The sequence below is a fragment of the Pteropus medius genome, unplaced genomic scaffold (assembly GCF_902729225.1).
Source record: "Pteropus medius unplaced genomic scaffold, Ma_sr-lr_union100, whole genome shotgun sequence".
In the NCBI taxonomy this organism is placed as follows: Eukaryota; Metazoa; Chordata; class Mammalia; order Chiroptera; family Pteropodidae; genus Pteropus; species Pteropus medius.
Genome location: NW_024340696.1, coordinates 26353233 through 26375460, shown reverse-complemented (window position 1 = coordinate 26375460; position 22228 = coordinate 26353233). Strand labels below are relative to the sequence as shown.

Sequence of the window (22228 nt, the reverse complement as noted above, 5' to 3'; positions counted from 1 at the left end):
CATTATCGAACTCTCTGTGAACTTATAGAAAAATCATTTTTTCTTCTTTCTTTCTCTTCCCACTACCACTACAATGCTCATGGAAAAACAACAACAACAAAACAAAACAAAACAAAAAACTGATTTCTATAGATAACAGTAGAGTGGGACTTTGTTATAGCTGATATTGAAGTAGTCATAGAATGACAAAACACCTGAGTGCAACTGCAATCAACAATAATCAAATAGTTATGCATTTGTAATAAATGTTTTTCTACCATCCCTTTGAAATACTTTGAGACATCATCCTTGAAACAAAGTCAAAGAGATAGGTATTTTATAACATAAAGGCCACATGTTATATAATTCCACTCATGAAATATCTTAGAGACAGAAAGTAGATTAGAGGTTATCAGGGGCTTGGGGAAGTGGGGAGTGAGGAGTTATTGCTTAATGATTATAGAGTTTCACTTTGAGGTGATGCAAAAGGTCTGGAAACAGTGGTGGCGGTTGTACACTGTAAGAATGCCACTGAATTATACACTTAAAATGGTTAAAATGGCAAATGTTATATATATTTTATAACAGTATTTAAAAATAACCCCCAAAATTCCTGGGACACACCCCCAAACTTTCTGATTTAGTAGGTCTGAGGGAGGGCCCGAGAATCTGCATTTCTAACACGTTCCCAGGTGATGCGAATGCTGCTGGTGTGGGGACCCCATTTGAAACCACTGCTCTAAGCCCACAGAGAGGTTAAGCAAACCTTTCAACCTGTTCTCATCTTGCCTTGTTTTGCTGATTGTCTAGAAAAGTTCAAACTTCTATGCATTTTAGCAACGTCAACACAAGCTGGAAATAATAAAAACGGCTGGAGGCTATCGGTTCTCCCCTGGTGCTTTCTTTCTCACTCAGTTTTGAGCCACCATTGACAAGCGGTAATGCCAGTAATTAACACCAATTTCAGCAGGGTAGAAACAGGTACCAGTCAGAATGGGCAGTGGGTGAGTGGAGAGGTTATCCAGGCCTTGTCCTCAAAAATCTTGCCCACCCCTGCCATTCCAACCCAATCCAAACTCGCCACCTTAACAGTGAATTATTTTCTAATAGGACTTAGAAAAGTGCTTGCTGTTTAAAGTTTCAAAAGGACTGTGTGCCAGGCTTCCTGATATTGATCTGGGCAAGAGATTCATACAGGGCATACAGGATGTAATGCATATGTCTCATTTGGGGTCTGGTAAACTGCTGAAGAGCTCACATTTCTGGGATTCTCTTTTTTTGACATTGTTGGGTTCACCTCAAGTTCACTGGTTTTCCCGATGGTATTACTTAACATCTTCAAATTTAATATATTTTATTCCTGCTCATTTGAGTGTTTTATTTCCACACATGCATGCTTAATTGAGCTAAGTATGCTGGACATTTTCCCTACTGAGGTAACACTGCACAGCTTTTTCACCTGGAAAGAACAGCATCTTGTCACCACTACTGAGTAGCCTGTCATCAACGGCTGGCACATTAATATCCATGGCAACATAGGTGAACCCAATGCCTGGCTGGACCAGACATCACATGGAGCAGGTCCTTCTACTAGGCTCAGGGAAGGCAATAGTTTTTACTCAGCAAGCAGATAAAGTGTTGGTTCTTTTCAATTTGCAGGGCTGTCATGTTTAAATATGAAAATGTTGCTTATAGCCAAATGTTAGTGACAGCAGCCTGTGGCGCCCATCACAGTTTGCACCCTTACTCCTGCTAAAAATAGACTTGCTTTCTCTGGATTCCTCCAAATTCCACATCTGCAAGAAGTTTTTGTTGCTGTTGCTGGCCCTTTCTTTTTCAAAGATTATCATTCTTTGGCTCCTGTTCTTTGGATTGGCCAAGGACCCCTCCTTTCTCCCCTTCCTGAGGAGAACACCACTCCAAGCAACAATAAACGCCCCAGGCTCAGACAGTCCCACAAAGGCTTCATATAGATTTGCAGTTATATCACAGGCCTCCGCCTCTGAAGTCTTTAGTGACAAGGGGACTGGGGCAGCTATGAGGGGTAGAATCATTTGACCTTCTGTAGTATAGAATGGAGCCTGACGGGACTGGCTGGGCAGGTTGGGAAGCAAAACTGGAGGGTGATGCTTCTGAGTTTGGGACCCTCTTGGCAGCCACAACCGCACTGTCCAAGCAGACAGCCTGCTCCCTCCCGCGGGCTGGAATCATTTTGTTTTCCAGGTACTAAATTCACACTTAGGTAACTATGGTAATGGTGCTTTTGAACAAATGTTCAACTCTTCTCAAGGCAAGTGTTCAATCGCCTTTATTGTTCTTTCCATCTACTACACACGGTATGGGGGTGGAGGATGGAAATGACATAGTTGGTTTAGGTGTTTTCAGACCAGTCAGAAGAGCTTGTTTGGAACAGGACCTGAACACCCCTAGATGCTTCAAGTGCTTTGAAACACTAGAATTACTCAAGGAACTTTTTCTCTGCACCTCCCCCGCCACCCAGGGATTCTGATTCAGCTAGTCTGCAATGAGTTGGGCCTCCCGAGCGGTTGTGGGGCAGCCACACGGCACCCGCCAGGGCATCCTGAGGAAAGGCCATGAGTTGGCTCACGGACTCTTGGCTGCTAAAGACGTGCTCTGTCCTTCATTCCCAGACATTCTTCCTTACTCCGTGCTTGCTACCTGGCCAGTCGCCTCTCATGTGCCCTCCTCTTTAGGAGCTAACAAGGATTCTGGCTGTGAAATACTTCATAGGAGATAGTCCAAAGAGGTGTTATGGCTCCTCCTTCCCCAGAAGGGAAGAGGGTCCAGCTCTGCAGTCCTGAGCCAGCTGTCTTACTCAGGGAGAGCCCAGAAAGCTCCAGACCAAATGAGCACTGCGGGAAGGGAAGAATCTATCTCATTCCCCTTCTGTTCCCAGCTCTTCCTAAGTGCCCGACACATAGTAGGTGCTTGATAGGGTTTACTGGTGTGTTGAGGGCCTTTTCAGAGTTTTTCCCAGAGCTTACAACCTATGTGGCAGACAGGTGGCTTCCAGTTGGGAGAGGAGATGTGCCTAAGAAGAGGTGTCTGTAAATGAACTTCTGTGAAGTGAGCCCTTTGTGGCCTCCAATCTGGCTTATGGATTGGGAGGTTTGTGTTTTGGTGGGGGGATCCTCAGAGGGCTGGAGGCCCTCAGTCAGAAATGGATCAAAGAGCACAGATGATCAAGACCTGGAACACCCGGGCAGCAGTTTAAGATCATGACTCCACTGTCCAGTCCCAACTTAGTGCTTCTCTCCCAGTTTAGTCCTCCCCAGAGATAGTGATGACAAGTCTTCCCCACCAGAACCTCTGTCCTCCTCCTTCTACCTGGGATTGCTAATGCCTAATGGAGCAAGAAAACAAGCTCACCCAGCTCACAAGCGCTGCCAACACCATGTTCTATTGCAGCCTAAAAATGCCTCAGGATCAAGCAGAGAGGTCCTGGGGAAAGTAATACCTAATGTGTGTTAAATACAAACTTCGCACTACAAGTGGACCTCTGACACAGAATCTCTGCATTGTGTTCCACAATTACCCTGTGATTTCTCTCTACCTTCCATAGACACCAATGTACACTTGGGATGTGCTTGGGAACAGGTTGTATAGCCTTACAGTACACATCTTGGGGCTTTTCCTGTCTACAAAAGCTATTACTAAAAAACCCGGGTTCCTTCAACAGCCTATGTGCACATCTGTAGAGTAGTGATCTTCAACATGGGATGGGGGTACCCCAGAGGGTGCAAAGATGATCCACTGAAATAATCAAAGAAAATATTAGAATGTCTAATGTTTTTCACTGATGGGGTATATAATCTCAGACCTGCTGAGATCATAGGTCTAAGTGACATAGTCTGGCTTCACTTTTTTTGAAACACTTTCTGAAAGTAGCAGGTTTAGGTGGGGAGGAACATATTTGATGATACTCCCTTGGTTTTTTTTTGAGGAGGGCGATGCAGATCAAAAAAGATAGATGCCTCCTTGATTGTGTGTTAGCCTAAAGAGGTTTCTGATGCCAAATCTACCAGACCCACCTGATGCCAAATCTAAAAGACCCATGTGGTCTTTTCCTCCTTGGGACCCATCTTGGCCACTTTTTCCCTTGCTCAAAGCACAGCTGACTGTGCTTTCCAATGTCCCTTGAGTTCTTGTCATGGTTGTCCTAGACTCTCAGCTCCTTGCGGGCAGTGTCTCTTTATTAACTCACTTCCTTAAGACCTTGAATACAGCATGTGACGGAGAACCCTTGAAAACATAATCTAAGCTTTCATTTTAAAAGAGATGACCATGGCATAGTGAGATCACAGGGCACTAGACAGTGTTTTCCGAGCTTTGGATTCCATAGTCATTAAAAGCTTAAAACAGCTGTTAAGCTTGCCACCCTATGTCAGTCCTTTGAACTATTTTTGCCTAAAGACATGTTTGAAATTACTATTTATTATCACTGGCATTTCATTTTTAAAGAAAAGAAAAGGGACATTTTAATACCACACAACAAGGCGAGACATAACCTCAAAAAGAAAGATTATCTCTCCCAGGCTGGGACCTTCTACTTCCATAAAGGTCTATACAACGTCCTCGTTCATTATGCCCCAGTCTACAGATCACCATTTAGGAATCTCTGAGGTGAAGGGAAACAACGACCAAGTATGTGATAGCCTTTTGTTCCCCTGGGCGGTCAAGGAAGAGACAAGCCCAATTCTGAACAGAACTCTGATGCATAAGATGTAAGATATTTGTCCCACCTTCTCCTTCCTCTGTCTGCCCCTTCGTTATCCATCCTTCTTTCAAGGCCCTATCCTAGGCAAATGAAACCCAAAATGTCAATCCTTATAAGGCTCTTACCTTAGATAGCATTAAAACCCAATGAAAATAACCTCTAATCATGGAATTTCAGGTGAGTAGGTGGTCTAGCCCTTCCATTTGTGTAGCTCCTAAGATCACAGCATATTCATGGCTACAAATCAACCCACCTCCTTTTAGAGATGACCAAAAGAGATTCAAAGCTCCGCAGCCATTAGGACGCTGGATTGACAGAGTCTCTTATACCTGATCAGAGGCAAAGTGCTCTATAGAACCCCATGAAATACTAATTAATGATTAATACCATCATTTGAACTAAAGACAATGTTATATCCAGAAGATATGATTACGTTGACTATACTGCATGTACATAATCAAGAAAACCCAACCTCAAGCCACATACTACCCACATGCACACTAAAGGCTGTTGAACTACATATGATCAGCTTTTTCTAAGTTGTTCAAAATATTTTTTTCCGTTGTTTATTCAGTTTGTCAAGTGCTGGCATATGCTTGCTACAATAGGTGCCAGATATTAAATGCTTAAGAAAAGTTAAGAGAGAAACTCTTAAATAGAAAAAAATTATATTCATTAACTTTTTTGTTGTTGTTGTTGCAAAAATGCCAGTATCTGACATCAACAGAAGAACATGAGGTACAGCTAGATGTGCATCAGTGTTCCTCGGGAGCTTAATGATAACAGGCCAGACTATTTTACATTGGACCTGTCCCAGAAATCCCAGGTGGCCATAGACATGATTCTATAAGTTAACTGAATACTTCCTGTTGTGCAATAAATTGTCAGCAATTGCACGCGCACGCGCGCGCACACACACACACACACACGCACACACACAATCAGGGCAGTACTGCAGCAACTTTGAAAGTCATCGGGCAGGACAGGAATTGCCCTGGCTACTCTTCCCACAGTGCACGGTCATCTGCCTGAGCAGAGGGAGCTAGCCGAGTGGAACCTCTCCTGGTCCTATAGGTAGAAAGCAAGGATAAATTGCAAGGCAGGAACTCTCACTTGCATTCCAGGGATTAAACAATAAAGCCCGAATTCCTGGCACCGGAGGTAGTTATGGGATTTAGTTTCCCATTAGCTGCCTCAACTTTTCTTCCTAAATTGAAGCCCTAAGACTCAGACATCAAACACGCAGAGGCAGTTGTGGGCTGAACTTCCCAGAGGAGCTGAGTTCTCTCAGGGCTGCTTCTCCCATCACTGCTGTACACCCACCTTCACCCACCCCCAACCTGCTCCTTATAGAGACTCCCAGCAAGATACTCTCTCAGCTGCGGGTAAGAATTCTATCTGTTGCACGCAAGTTTCTCAATGGCTGTGAAAGAGATTCCAGGGGTGGGGGAAGGGATTTGAGGTGGGAATGTGTGGTGGGTTTGTGTCCTATAATGATAAGGAATCCACTGAAGCAGACCCAAATTTACAGGATAAAAACCTGTCATCATACCCTAGTCCAGAGCTTCTCAAACTTCAGTATGCACATGACTCCCCCAGGGATCTTAGTAAAACGCAGGTTCTGATTTGGGGCCGCTGAGTGGGGTCCACACTGCTGATGCGTGGACCACATTTTGAGTAGTGAGGGGGCTATAGGCAAAATGGGGTTGGAGGATTAGCTCACAGTCAAGGGGACCACATTTTCTGAACCCCCAAAGCAGGGGATATGGTCTGAGGAAAGGTTTGGGTTTGCCTGCTGAAGCCAGAGACAGTTCGGGAACCATGCCAGGAGGCTGAAGGTCTGAATTTCCTGGGACGTTCTCAGAGATTGGGGGCAGTGGTTCTCAAACTCAGCTCCTTAGGACACACTGTCTGTAAGCTGGACCAGCTGGAGCTGCTACTGCAATCAAACCGCTTTTGTTTTCTCCCAGACCACTGGAGAGAAATCTTAATGCACTGATTTTGCAAATTTATGTTTTTTCTCCTATGTATTTTCCTCGGCTTTAATTAGAAGCCTTCAAGATTTAGCTATGGCAGGATAATCTCTGGTAGGAAAAGGGCAGCTAACGGAGCAAGAGGCAGTGACTGCCTCTCTGCTCCCCCAATTTCAGCCCTGCTGGCTTCACGCGGGTCTGTGGATGGCAACTGCCTGGTCTTTAACATTCTGGCACAACCATTAGTCCTTTGACTTGCTTTATTCCCTCTGTGACTTTAAAAAGAAATTATAGCGTATAATATATGAGAGCAAAACGAAATGTATCCAGAGAATACAGGAAGCACAAAGGCTGCTTGACTGGTAGCTGGTCTGTTCAGCATAAAGAAATTGAGGAATATTTGCACGTAGGGGCAGGCAGGCAGAGAAGCGAGAGAAGGAAGTGGGAAGAGGGGAAGATGGCTCTGAGTAGTAGGCTGACAGATGACTGAAACCTTCAGAGAAATGTGGCCAGGGAGAAATTCCTGGGGGAAGGTGACCAAAGAACTTCTATGAACTGGAATGTCATATTTAAGCTCTTCACAGTACCATAATATAAAAGCCTTTACTAACTTGAACCTTCAGTAAAAAAGTTGCTGCATGCACACGCACACACACGTGAGGACACCCACACACATTCACCAGAGTCTGGCTCAAGAATCTAAAATATCAAACTCACAGGCCCCAAAATGCTAGCACAATTTGCAGGCTTGGGTCCAGACACAAGGACCCAACTTCAGGGCCAACTTGGGGGCGTTGTTACACCACACCTCACTAGGGGGTGTCCTCATAGGCATACTGTCTCAAAAGCCTAGAGAGCCTGCCTGTCCCCTGCCCTCAACCTTCTTGGTTTTCGAAGAGAAGGAGGTGGATAGGGGAGATAGGTGGCAACGGGGGTGAGGGTACAAGTTTGGGATTGAGTTTAGAAATATGAGACACCACACTCTTCAGGTGACCCCAGTTTCTTCATAAGTGGAGTGGCCAGGTCTCCAGAACAGGATGAGCAGGGAAATAAACTCACATCACAAGAAAATAATTGCACCATGCATAAACAAGAATTACCCAGATTCAGTAGAAAAAGACTTATCTCACAGACCAAGGCAGCTGTATCTGCTAACAAGCATTCGAAGATGACAAAATCAACAAGCAAGCGGCAAAGAAATACTAATGGAAAATCAGAAAGTCAATCATGCTTAGTTAGACAGCTTGATTATATATTTGTGAATCTGTTTATGACTTTATATTTCATATGTGTATTATAGATGGCAAAAATCACTCCCAGTTCACACAACGGAGATTAAGTAGGTCAGCAATTCAAGGTATTTTCAAGAGTGACACTTTTCCAAATGCCGGGTACCTGAACCCATTTGCGGACCACTGATCTATGAAAACAGAAAATAAATGTGATATTAGGAAGGCCATGCAAATTCTGGGACATGAGACTATCACTCCAGTAGCCAAGGTGCCCCTGTCTGCCTGTGGGTATAATGTCCTGATAAAAAGATGCCCCCACATACACCCCTAAATCCCAGTCCAGCGAATAAGGAAACTTTCTGATGGCAATCCAATTTGCTCAACCCAAACTTATCTCCTTACCCTCTGGTTTTTAAGAAATTATTACAGAGGCTGGGGGTTAAGGATTCTAAACTTTGAGAGTTACAGGCATCCTCTGCCCTCTGGCCCTGCTTCCCTAGGGACTCCTGACAAGACCTCACGGTACCTCACATTTCTGGGCAAAAGGGACTGGTGTGGACATCCTGGCTTTGTACATCTCTCTCGGTGTAGAGGTTTTCTTCATGATCCTATAGTGCTTTCTCAGGCTTCTATTACGTGGCACTTAAACTGCTTTTGAGACAGTTTTCCACTGTGTTTTAAAAGCCAGCCCTGGCATGTCTGTAAACATCAGTTCATATTCCTGGAATAGATCTTTTTTGTGTTCCATCCACTACCCACAGGGGTACAGATGGCATGTTTTATGTGGTGGCCACTATTTACAATTCAACCCCATGGAGGCCCATGAGATGCCACAAATGAAGCCCACACAGGAAGACAGCCCCTTGGACACAGACATTTGTCCCGACAGGCCAGGAGGGCCAGGAAAGGACACACCCTGAAAGTACACGAGGTGCCTCTGCCACTGACACACATCCTCTGTTCAGGGCCATCGGGGTCTTGGGCATCCCCAGGAGACGCACGGATAGTCAGGCTTCACCCAAGCAATGATGGGGTATGCATGGCCAGTGGCTGTACGCAGGGAAAACAGCACACAAAATGCCCAAAATTGGCTGCAGAGTTAAAAACATCAACAAAGCAAATCCTTCCCTACCAAGAAGGCTCGCCTCATTCATTTGCATGTTCATGAGCATCTGCCAGCTGAGTATCAATGTATCCTTCTTTCTGTTCTGATGGACAGCCATTAATCACGCAGATTTGACTTTGTTAGTACCTCAGTGAATGGATAATAGAAGCAGAATTTGGGTGTTGTTGTTGTTGTTGTTTTTGTGGGAGCAGAGAGCAGGAGGAAAGGGGAGAAGAATCACTTTACTCTGAAGAATACTCTGAAGAAGCCACTGCTGCCTCTGTCTCAGACTAAGATAGCATTTGCCGAAAATGTCAACAGATTGCTTCTTGAGTTAGAGTTGTGCAGACATCAAAGCTTATTTTAACGGGGCATTCTGCTTAAAATCGCTTGGTTGGTTTAGGCATTTAGAATGTCTCTGACTATATAATTTGGATTAAGAGGTTTTTGTTGAGTTTTACTGATTTAGCATAAATTAGAAGGGCATACTGGAATAGACCCCTTCACATAACCAGAGCCTTTAGGCCATTAATGTAGTAAAATTTGCTCTTTGTGTCGCATTTTTAGTGGGTTCTTTCTCTTTTCTTTCCCTTTTTTTTTTTTTTTTTTTAACGTGGCTTAGTTGCTATGCAGAGGCTTAGCACTCCTGCATGGGGATCAGTTCCAGACTTCGGTTTGATTTGAAACAAGCCAAGCAAATTTGCCTGAATGTGATTTCCAAACGTTTTCCTGTTTTCCTGTATCTCTCTCATCAGGAGATTGGAGGAAGCTGAAAAGCAAGTCACTATTTGAGTTCGAATAACACTGGCCTGTTTTTCTCAAGTATTTGGTTCAGCTGGATGACCACTGCTCCTCTGAAATACTGCAATAGTTCTGGGTTGCAGGAAGCTAATTTTAAAAGACAGATAACTTAATACTGGCAGATGAAGTCTTTTTCTTCCATTTTTACTTTTCTTTCACTCTTTCTTTTTCACTTTCTCCATCCGTATCGCATTGACTAGATGTGACTCGAAAAGTTAATGGGAACTGCTCTCATCTTAATTTAGCAAAGAGAGAGAAAGAGTGAGAGAAATGAGTGTAATTTGCAGATGCGAGCGCAGGTCATTTCTAGGTGTGTTATATTAGTATATTCATGAGCCTCCCAGGACAGGCATGCTGAGCTATCCAATAACTTTCTTAATGTGTAATTACACACCATCGGACTATAATTGATTAATTGAAAAGAGAATGTAGGCAGATGTGAGGGCAAGACTCTTCTGCTGCTCATTAAATGAATATGTCCTTCTTCTCTTTAATAAGTTAAGTGGGACTACTCAAAAGCAATTAAGTAAGTAGTGAAATTCATTAAATTGTAAGTAATTATTGATATTAAATTCTGTAATAAAATTCAAGACTTTGCATAGTTCTATTTCAAAAAGAAGTATGATAATTCTATAGGGCCAATTCAGTGGAATGAGGGTTCCAGAGAAAACCACATCTTGGACCCAATGACATTCTGTGTGACAATCACCTGAGTGGGGGGTTGGGTGGGGGTGGGGAAGAGGGGTGTTCTAGAAGCTCTATTTGCCATCCTGGACCAGCCAGAGGGAGTGTCTCGCTTAAACCTAGGAATGTAGTTGTGTTTCCAAAGTAATTCCTTCACTTAAAATCTAAATCTAAATAGTTCAAAAAGAATGAAAAAATATATTTTTAAAATCTCACACCTTGAGACTAGATCTGATACCTTTTCCAGTAGCTAACTTCAAACATAAACACGAATATAGAGAGTTGAATACAATGTGGAGAAAATTTTTTCCAGGTCCTACTCTCTCATTTGGGAAATGAACTTGGGCTACTGGGGTCGGGAAGAGGACGAGGTATGCCAGGGTTAAGGGAGAGAGCCACAGATGGTTCTCAGAGCCTATAGGTGGCTTCTATATCTTCTGCCACTATTCATTCTGCCCAAGAAACCAGACAGCTCAGAAATGCGTCAGAGAGAAACTCAACTTAGCCAATGCTGCCGCATTCCAGACATTTCTGACGCTCCCTAGACACTGGAGAGACCTTGGAGTCTGAGCTGGCTGTGGAAGAGTGCCAACAAGGAGCCACACCAGTATGGTTTGTTCATTCATTCATACAGTAAGTATTTTCTTGAGCTGCTATTCAAAGCCTTTATTAAGATGATTCTATATGTATCCCTCTAGGTCTATATCTATATATGTGTGTGAGTGTGTGTGTGTGTATGTAAATGTACAAAAATCTTATAAAAACCGGGGGTGGAATTGTGTAAAGATGTAGTTTATTTTGTACCCATCCAAGATGATCTTATGCCCTGCACACAGTAGGCACTCGATAAAAGCTTTCTAACTGAATGATGGAAGGAATCGATGGGCGTTGAGGAAAGCATGATAGTGTGTGGCACTTACACAAAGTTCTCTATTCAATCTATGGAAACAGTTAAGAAACGTTAATGCTTGGCCAGAATAAGGCAAAGAGGTGGTGATGGTGGCAGCTGAAAGTAAAGGAGAAATGATTCCAGAACCTTTACCTATTCCCAGGTTTCTGCTCTAACTATCTCATCCTTAATAGCCCTGTCAGTCATTTCTCTCTTGCAATCAAACACTTAAAATGTATTGTGGTTATTTTTTTAAAACAGTAGATTCAACCATATTTTTTTTTAAAAACTTGTACTTCCAAATCTAAAAATAACTTTGTATGGTTAGTTTCACAATCTAAAAAGAAACTATTGCACTTCCATTGTTTGCTGGGACTAACACTTTGATGACATGATAGCCGTCCACTAGATGCGAAACTGTGGGGCTGCTGGTTCCCGGCGGGGCGGGGGGGCACCGTTGCCACCATGGGCCCCATGAAATGCATCCCTACTGCAGACTGACCAGACACAGAGAGAGTGGGAAGATATGTAACTCTTGCTCTTCCCCACAGGAAGAAAGAAGAGCGTTTTATGTGTACCCTAACTCCTGATGGAAGAAAAGAATTCCAGTCTCCACATACTTTGTAATTTAAAAAATCATAACTAAAGCTTAAACTAAATTAGACTAAATAGGTATATTAGCTCAGAAAGAAGAAAAAATCAGAGTGTGCATAAAAACATTAGATCTGATTTTCTGTTTGCATGTTTTTCTGCTGTAATAGGCAATTTAGTGTCCCATAGCTCATTTTAATCTTGAACATGACCTTGATAATCTGTGTAGGGGCAGCCCGACTCTTTCAAAGAGGAATTCTAACCAGGAAAGACTCTCTCTAGCTTATATGTTAACTAAATGACATCTTGCTCACAATATTTTAGATTTTTGTTTCTTCGTTTTTCATTTTTACAACCGTAACAAGTCCCAAATGTATTCCAGACAGCTAAATCAGGCCAAAGGAAAACTGATTTATCAAATCAATAAATAATTAGGTGCCTAATTGATATATTCTGAAATTTATCAGCATGTGAACAAAGAAGATGGCCAAAGAAGCGGGTGATGGTGTTTCCTTTCCAAAGAAAAGTGGAATTTAAAATGCTCAGGTTAGAATAATTAGGGAATGTAGGATTATAAGAAATTTAATTTAGGAGATTAACTAGAAGACCCTTTTGTGTAAGACATTTTCCCCCAAATCATTTTATATTAATATAATATTCTGTCTTAGTAAACACAATCTATTCAATAAAATATTTTTTCTCTGTTAAAGGTCTTTAAAATCTTTAGGGTCATTACTAGATAAATACCAATTCTTCTTCTAGAGTGCTGTACACATTGAAGGTAAAGAATAAGCTAAGTCTATACGATCAAAAGCTATGTATCATAAGATTTTTCTCTTTGTTTTTAAAAAAGCAAAGATTCTGAATACTCATGTGAGTTTTATTTATTGGCATTTCTTTCTTTCTCTTAAAAGCTGAGTACGAAAGATATATTTTGTCCCCCTTATTAGTTACCTTTTATTGAGTGCTTATTACATGCCAACACTTTATATGTATTATCTCCTTTAGCTTTTACAGGAAATCTAAATAGTGTATACGGCTATTACTTCTGTTTTACAGATGCAGAAACTGACCTTCCCAAGGCCACAAAGCTAGCAACCACATAGCCAGGAAGTGGATCAAGCCAGTGTGATTTCAGGACACCTATCTACACTGCCTCTTCTGGGCTATTTTGTGAGGGAATGGGTTATTGCATTCTTGTTAAGGGAGATTCCATCCCTCTTTAACCAAATTTAAGAAGGCATTTTTTCCCCTAGTTAACATTTTTACAATTTAAATCACACTGATTCCTGAATCATTCTGGATCATAAAAGTTTTCAACTTTAGTTGCTTGCTTCTACTTGGATCTTGTTTTTTCCATTGCACATGACTAGCTACTCAATTAAGGCTGTTATCCAAAATCTAAATTTACAAGCAAATTGGCTGGAGATGAAATCTTTGCCAGTTATTTATATTAACGTGGTCATAAAGATTTGATGACCAATATTTTTGGACAATCATTTGCAGCCTCTTTCTCGCCGTTCCAGCTGTGAGAAGACTTTGTCCTCATCATAGTGTGCCTGGACTATTTTAAGTGCCTTCTAGAAGGCTCCCTGCTCCCGTTCTCCAACCTGCTTTCATAATAGTGTTTCTTGGCTCAGGTACGTAATACAGACCCCTATAGCCCAAAACACCAAATGTAAAATTAGCTGCTTGACTCTCATTGTTTTTATTATTTGACTACAACTTACTGAATTAACACTATTCTCCCTATTCCCAAAGTGATGCCAGTCCAAGCAGTCTCCCAACTGGCCTCCTATGGGCTTACTGCTCACCCCCCTCACCATCATTCTACCCATAGTCTTCTCTTTCTCTGGGATACCCTTCCATTCCCCACCCACCCTCTAAGGACCAGCCCCAGCCCCAGCCCCACCTCCGCTGAGCATCTATTCCTGATGACTCCAGCCCACCCCCTCTCCCCCATTAAATGACCCTTTACATCCTTATTGCACACATGCTGCTTTGGCATGCATTTTTATTCTCTAATCACCACACCACTCCATCTGGTTCTTTACTATACACTGGAAGTTCATTGTTTACATAAGCACAGTTAGTTTATAAACTCCTTATGAGAAGGATCCGTACTTTACACTTTGCTTGCACTGCAACATATGACTGTAGCACAGCACTGGGAGATTGAAAGGCAAATGTCTTCAAAATCTCCAGCAAACATACATCCCATAACCACCTACTCACATTAATTCCACACTTGGAGATGTGTCCTTGACACTAAATATCTAGATTTTAAAAAAAGGTTTTAAATCTTTATAGACATTGTCTTCATGCAATGTATACAAAACAATAAGTTTATATACATGTGTGTGTATTCAGACCAAATAAACCAGAGAAAATATATCCCTAGAGAAAAGGTCTTTTCGGTTTGAATGATCAAGACTGGCTGTCTCCATTGATGCAGCTAAGTTTTCAACTTGGCTGATTTGATGACAGAGCATTGTTTAAAAATCAAATGCTAAGGAAAAATGAAAATAAAAATTTCATTACAACTTTATTTTCTATGTTATTTTTATGTATTCATGTGTAAACGTCAAATTGTTATAGAAAAAATATTGCATCAATGATTGAGATGTATGAACTGCCATAGGCCGATAAGCACTTTTGTAATGCCCTAGTTTATCTTCATTTTCCTTTATATATGTATCCACATTTCTAAATAGGATAAATTTGCCTTCATATATTGTATTTTATATGTGTATATGTGCAATGATAGTTCATATTTTCAAAATTCAAGCTATCTGGTAAATACATAAATATTTCTCTAAGCCAAAAATGATGTTTACTTCCCTGAGAGTGTCCTTACACATTTATCAGACAATGTAGAAGTTAAAAGCACCACTGATTGAAATGGCTATGTAATGAAGACCCCCAAAGTATTTTACATATCTTAATAATGTGGGTATTTTTCATGTGAAGAGCTTATCCTAACACATGCTCAATATTTAAATAATTGCCTCCCTTCCTATCTCAGGCTTTGACGTTTAAAAATGTGTATAGGTTTTCCCCTATGTAGGTTTTCGCTATTCACACAAAGAAGTGTAAAACAGATCCTACTGCAATCTCAGAATCAGGATCAACTTTTCCATTCAAAGGATCCCAAACTATATTGAGATCTGAACACTATTAAAACAGCAGTGTATTTCACATAGTTAAGCTTAGGGTGTGACTTTAGCTCCACTGAAGGAAGAGTACACAGCAGTAAAATGCTCAGCCAAGACAACCACAGGCCAGCTCTCCACTCAACCTTGTCAAGTGGCTGATGCCTAATCCAGAACTAACCATTTCATTCTAGTCTAGGTTAAAAACCTGAACTAAAACTAGGGGAATATGTTACTGCATGCAGCTCTCAGCCAAAGGAAGCCTCATCTGGAATTAAAAGAGGATGTCTCACCACCAGATTGTATGTGGCCTTGTAGTAGGGTGGGGGAGCTAGGAAGACAACCCTCCAAGAAAGCCTGACGCTTCACACCGGAAAAGGAGGAAATATACAAAAAAAACATTATGAAAGACACTTCAAGCCAAATGCAGTGAGAAAATAATTATTTTAAAGACTTGTTTTCCTGAACCTGCTCATTTGCAGCTTAATCATGGGCTTCTATCTTCCTTTTTCCCTTTTAAAATTCCCTCTCGCCATTCCCTTATCACCCTCCCATCCCTAGCTCCTATTTCTTGCCTCCTTTATTATTCACAAATATCATTCATCACAACTCCAAATATTTTTTATACCCTTTCCCAAGAGACTTCTGTTAGCTTGTTCTTCTAGACATAAACCAAGCACATGACTGAATATGATTAATATCAGTTCTGGCTGGTTACTTGTGCAATTTTATACTGATAATTGATATTCTATCTGAATTTCTGATTTTGCTTGGTGTATGACCTAGAGTTTCCATGAAGCCATCAGAGGCAAATTCTCTTTGGTACTTTAAGTAATTGTTCATTTCTAGCAATTAAAACAATGAGAGAGATTATGACGGACACCTGACTCCAGTATGCTACTTGATGGCCAGAATTCTCAAAGGTAGTGGATCGGTTCACTCCGAGGAATAAAACTGTACCAAACCAAAGGATCCCAAGCCTTATTAAAATGGCCTTACCAATCATAAAAAGAATCAAAATCTTCAAAAGAAGAATTAGCACTTATCATAATCTATTGCTCTCAGTTAAAAAAAAAAAACACTCAAATGCTTAAATCACATTGAAAAATATATTTTCTACAGTCTACCAAAGTAAATAACATATACTTTGGTTCCTTTGCCTAAAATTTATTACGTACTTGGAATTACGCCTTTCTGAATAAATTCTCCTTCCTAATATTCCCACTGATGTTCTTTCTGGCTTCAGAATTCTACCAAAGAATTGTTACTATAGAGAAGTTAGAGAGAGTGATTCTGAATTAAGTTCTTAATTCCTTCATCTCACAAACATAGATTGAACCCCTTCTCTAGCCCTGGGATAAAAGGATGTATCAGGTTTGGTCCCCACCCTAGGAAGGTGGCAGTATGTCTTGGCCTGAGCACAGGCCGGAGAGATGTGGGTCAAACCTCAGCTCTGTGACTGCTCACTGGATCCCCTCTTCTCCCCCGGGCCAAGGAATATGACATCTTTGAATTTTAATTTCACCATCTGTAAAGTGGAAATAACAATATCTACTTATGGAGATTAGTCATGGAGATTAAAGTGATGGAGATTAAAGAGTCTAAAAAAGGGTCTATAAAGACCACGGACAGTGCTGGCACCTTGGGGGCACCCCACAAAGGATGATCTCCCATCTCCTTCCCCTGACAGGAGTCCACATCCATTTGCTACTGGAGATATTTCCATGTGTATATTACATTTTTTTCCCTTTGCTTCTCATTTATATTTTTGGTTGTTTATTTCTAAGATTAACAATTTTACTACTGAATGGCAAAGCAAGATGATGAAGTCTTGGATTGTATATAAAGGCTTCTGTGAGAGTTACATTTTTACAAAAATGCTTAGCTCTAAGAATTATCTGCCTAATGTATCTTGTCCCCCTCACTGTTCACAAGGAAATTTTTCAGTGTTTGGGTACAAATGTATATACTCTAGACTTTCAGATAATCTGTCGCTAGAAAATGTGGCCAAGTGGTCACCTATGATGTGCTTGAAAGTAAGCAACCTTGGAAGAAACAATCATGATCATAATCACAACACTGGTTAAATGCAAACTCTTCGCCAAATACTGTTTTAAGAACCTTATGAGTATTCATTCATTAATATCTCTCACCAATTCCACTAGATAGCTACTATTGTCCTTATTTTACAGACAAGGACACAGATTCAGAGAGATTTAATGACTTGCCCAAGGTTGCACAGCGACTGGTGGAGTAGTGGAAATTCCTGAATCGGAACCAAACAGCCTGGCTCAAGAGCCCAAGCTCTTCATTACAATACCATACTATTTTTTGGAAGCTTTACATTATTCAGAAAAGTACTCCAACATTGCAGTACCTCACAAATCGGCAACATCTGCTATCCAGCTAACAGGCATCTCTGGTGCTCTCAGCATAAATAGGGCACTAGATGGATGTTCAAGGGCTTTTCTAAAGTTCTTTGTTCTAAATTAAATTATTACATATGGGCTTCTATCCAAACCAATTGGACAGAGATTCTAGTTAGGGAATAAAGGCAAGTACTCCCAGCAACTGCCTTAAGATTTTATTTAAACTAATGGCACCTTCTCGCTCCATTTTATTAGTAATAAGGCTACTGCTTATTAAACTTTCACTGTGTGCCAGGCATACTAAGTGCTTCACATACATCATTTCATTTACTCCTCAAAATGACAGGTACTAGGAGGCAGGTACTGTATTTATCCTCGTTTTGTTGATAAAGACACTGAGGCTCAGGGTAGTTAAAAAACTTTCCCAGGTTGCCCATCTGACAGGTCTGCAGAGCAGGAAGTGGGGCGCCCACTCTAAACCACCACATCAGTGTCTCTCTTAGAGAACACATGGTCCTTGATATCTCTCTCTGGCTCTAAGAACCACTGCAGTGTGAGTACTGTGTGAGAAGCTAGCCTGAAAACCCAACCATTATGCCTCTGACCTTCTCGTGCAATGATCATGAAACTAGAAAGGGAAAGATCTCCACACCTTGGAAAAGGGTTCTTGCCAGATCCCAAGGGTCTCTGATCAAATCAAGGGTACCTAAGCCCCGAAAAAGTCCTTACACCAGGGCAGAAGCTGGGGGAACTCTAGCCCTCCACCAAATGATTTCTCCCCCCAAAAGGAAACTAAAATGACAGAGTTAAAATAGGGTTTGCATGAGTGGGAAGTGAAGGGAGGTGATCTACAGAGGGTCTTTGTACAGGACAAGAAGAAGGCTCTGAACCACAAGACCACAGCAACAGTGAGAGCCAAGAGGCTGAAAAGAAAGAGGGAGAAGCAGCAGACCCGGCGGGGAGCAAGGCGAAACAACAGCACAGATGGAAACAAGGAATGTGCAGATGCGACAGGACAGCGTGAGCAGAATCCGCTTCCTCCATAAGGATAAGGGGAAGGTCTAGACGATATTCCTGGAGAGCGTACCTTTGCCACCTTTATCGGAAGTGCCCTTGCTGGTCCTTGTCTTTCTGAAAATTTCTGTTTTTCCAAATCATAGTTCTAAAAACTGCAGGAGCCCCAGACTAAAAGAATCTGGAGGGTGGGTAGAAAAAATGGTGGGCTAGGCCCACTCTCCTTAGACAGCAATCAGTCTCTGGGGTTTTCTGGGTCATTTTACACTTTGGGGCTTTTAGAATTACTTTGTCAAGAAACTGGTACGCAGCATACTACATCGCATATGTAATATGATATTTTATTTGATGTGATGGGAGTCCAACTGTGTCACCAGGAATTTTAATTCTTAGTGCCTATGCTGTTCAGCTGTAACATCAAAGAAATAGTGTGAACTCAAGTTGAGCTGAGACATGAATCTGGCTTTCAGTAAGGGGAGGGTCTTTAATTAATTATACCTATTTTGAAAAGCCTGTCGATTTTCAAGTGAAATGTTGCAGTTTCTATCACCTTTAGGGGGTTCTCATTAAGTCTCCATGATCTAGTAGGAAGTCCTAGCTAATAAATGACAGCAATCCAGAATTTTACCCACTCCCCCCCCATGATTGTGATAAGCTAGTATGTACTAATGAGCAGGCTAGACTGCAAAGAAATCTGATCTTATTTTTAAATAAATACATTTAGAACCAGGAGCCTGAGAGTAAAGAAGACTCAAGTCATGACAGGCACTTCGATGTGTTTTTTACCTTAAGGGTTTTCAAACTGGATCTGATTATCTGAGCCTTGCAAGGCTGTGCTGAGTGGAGAGAAGAGTGCACTGCATAACTAAGAGCCACTTGTTTCATATACACATATTCCCAAAGCGCCAGTTCCCAATTTAACCGATGTCAATGGATTCCTTCTAGCCAGAGAAGTGGGGTGCTAAAGTTTCAACAAACAAATACATTTGCTTCGCAACACTCCAGCAGAATAAAGGAGGGGTGGCGTGGGTGACTAGAGGGTAAAGGGATACATGAAGCAAGATTAAGAACCGATCATTGTTGAAGCTGAATAATAGGTACGTGGGGGTTCACTACATGACTCTACTTTTGTGTATGTTAGAAATTTTCCATAATAATTTTTTTAATCCACAGAAGTACTAGAAATTTACATGAAATAGACCTCTGCAAATGGGCTGACCTGGTAGCTCACCCTTATCCTTCAGGTGCTCTATCCACCAGCAAACTTAGACGCCAAATGAGGATCACCTGGCCTGTACCTTCCCACATCCTTGCCCTCGTCCATGCTATTTCCCTCTGCCTGGAATGCCCCCTTCCCTAATACCCCGGATCTGACTATCAAAAATCCAACCCATGTAAGGCCTGGATCAAAGTTATCCCCCCTTTGTTAAGTTTCTAATTACTGCGTATGGAAGTAATCCGTTCCTCCTTTGTACCTCAGAACTTTGCTGGTGCTCTCCTGGGGCACGACTCACTGTGTAATGATAACAATCATAAGAATAAGAAGAATCATAATAATAGCAGCTAACATGTACCGAATGTTTCTATGTGCCAGGCACTTTAAATATGTCATCACTTTCAATCCTTATAATATCCTCTGAGGTTATTTCCGTTTACTATTACATTTTACAGATGAAGATCTGAAGCTCAGAGAGGTCTAAGAGGTGAAACAGGGATTCGATTTGATATGATGCCAGATGTGTCACCATAAATTTTAAGGCTTTGTGCTCATGGTCCTTGCTATACCACCAGAACGACACAGTGTAAATTAAAGTCTAGCTTCTGCGCAATTCTAACTTTCAGAAAGACCTGAGAGTCTACATTCTTGATGACTACAATACTGTGTATGCCTAGTCCTCCTACTGAATTGTAAGCTCCTTCAGGGAAGGGATTGTGTACTCTATTTTTTGTCCTCCACAAGCACTGTCTAGTACAGTGTTTTATCCATACAAGATGCTCAATACTGTCTTGTCAACTGAACACTACATTAATAGAGAGCAGTTCTGTATTAGCGGTTTTGATGAAGGACTATATCCAGTTCTGGTGATCTACCTGTCTGTCTGCACAAGGAAATGAGATGGACCAATTAGCCCACAGCAGAACTACCTAAGCATCTCTCCTCCTCACCATCTCTGTTCACAAGGCCACAAAACTAAAATAGTTTAAAATAGTTTTCATCTTCCCCCTACACTGGCATTGTAAGTGACCAGAAAGAATTCTTCCCTGATGCTATTTTTACTTCTCCTCCCAGCTGAGGGCTCCCACTGCCTCCCTCTACTAAATCCCCATCCCTAACAGCCTTAGGAAAAGCCAAAGGGAGTTGGACTTTGTCTAGGTGATGACTTAGGAATCTGGAACTGAGGGAGGCAGGCTGATTTCCCTCTTGAGTTTCCTTTCTCTTATTTCCCTTTCAGTCGTCCTAAACCTGCTTTCTTTCCAAACAAATTACCCTACATCTTAGCCTCTTTGACTGTATTTTGACCTTTGTCGCAAATATAGTAATGTTCTCTGGACTGGCCCTTAGGAACACTTGAGGAATAAGCTTGGTTGCCTTCGGTTTCTTCCCCAAAACTCTTTCAACATTCCTCTTCTTCCAGCTACACTTCTTCTTCCTCCAAGGACCCTGTTTATGCTACAGTTCCGTAAGGTCTTACTCCTACCTGGCTTTCGAGAACTAAGAAAGTACTGGCTGATGAGAAGATGTCAACTCATAATATGATTAAGGTCCTCTCTTCCAGCTCTTAATCCAACATCTACCATCAATATGAGCATTTAAATAGAGGAAATGAGAAGGCCTACTAGTCCCAAAAGGATGAGGCAATAATGGTAAAGGGACCAGCAATGGAGTTGAAATCTGGGGCAAAGGCTAGTCACCCATGGCTAGCTCTAAATGTTCCCTCTTCTGGGCTCTCATACCCATGTTACTGTGGTGTTAATATGATGTGAATCTCCCGAAGTTTCTTTTGTTTAGTTATTTGGTCATAAATTTTGATATGCCAGTAAAATACCCTGTGTGTATGTGGTGTGTGTGTGTGTGCGCGCGCGCGTGTGTGTGTATAAGCACCTATCTACAAAGAGGTAGATGGGGCCACACTGAATTGTGATATATCATATAATACTCAAGTTTTACTTGTCACTCATCTTGACAGCCTTGCATTTTCAAAATTAATTAAAAGCACAAGGGAGCTGTAGCACAATCACCAACCAAAGAATCTTAGCCACTAAGCTAAACATTTAGTCATCAGTGTTGTACATTAAGTTTGAAGGCACATATCACCATTTGGGATTTAAATGTAATAATCAATACCCTACAGGAAATCTACAGTTGCAAAGCAGAATTTTCTATCAGCCAATGCTTTCATTATCAGTGCCTTCTGATGACACATAGTAGTTTATTCTAGGCATTGATTTTACTTTGCTTTCGTTTAAGTTCCTTAATATTTCTCCCTCTTCCAAGAAGCAGAGGCTGGGGTGTGGAGATAGGACAGAGATAGTCAATATTCAATAATAAAGTCAGAAGCAATGTCTTATCTACCTGGCCAGGACACTTTTCTGTCAGCATATGTGGCCCAGAGGGTTAGCTTTCCAGCCATGAGCTCCTAATCACCTGGGCCTAGAAGTAACCTGTCTCCTCAATGCTTTCTTCCAGCACCCCCTCAGGG

The 22228-nt window shown here is 41.6% G+C and overlaps 1 protein-coding gene and 1 long non-coding RNA gene across 2 annotated transcripts in view; one reads left to right on the top strand and one right to left on the bottom strand.

Moving 5' to 3' along the window:
- Positions 1-22228, bottom strand: part of SOBP (sine oculis binding protein homolog) — a 135720-nt gene that overhangs the window by 23459 nt on the left and 90033 nt on the right.
- On the top strand, positions 5795-13859 carry LOC120608033 (uncharacterized). Its single transcript, XR_005654290.1, has 3 exons — positions 5795-6102; positions 10974-11145; positions 13052-13859. It is a non-coding gene; the product is annotated as an uncharacterized LOC120608033 (long non-coding RNA).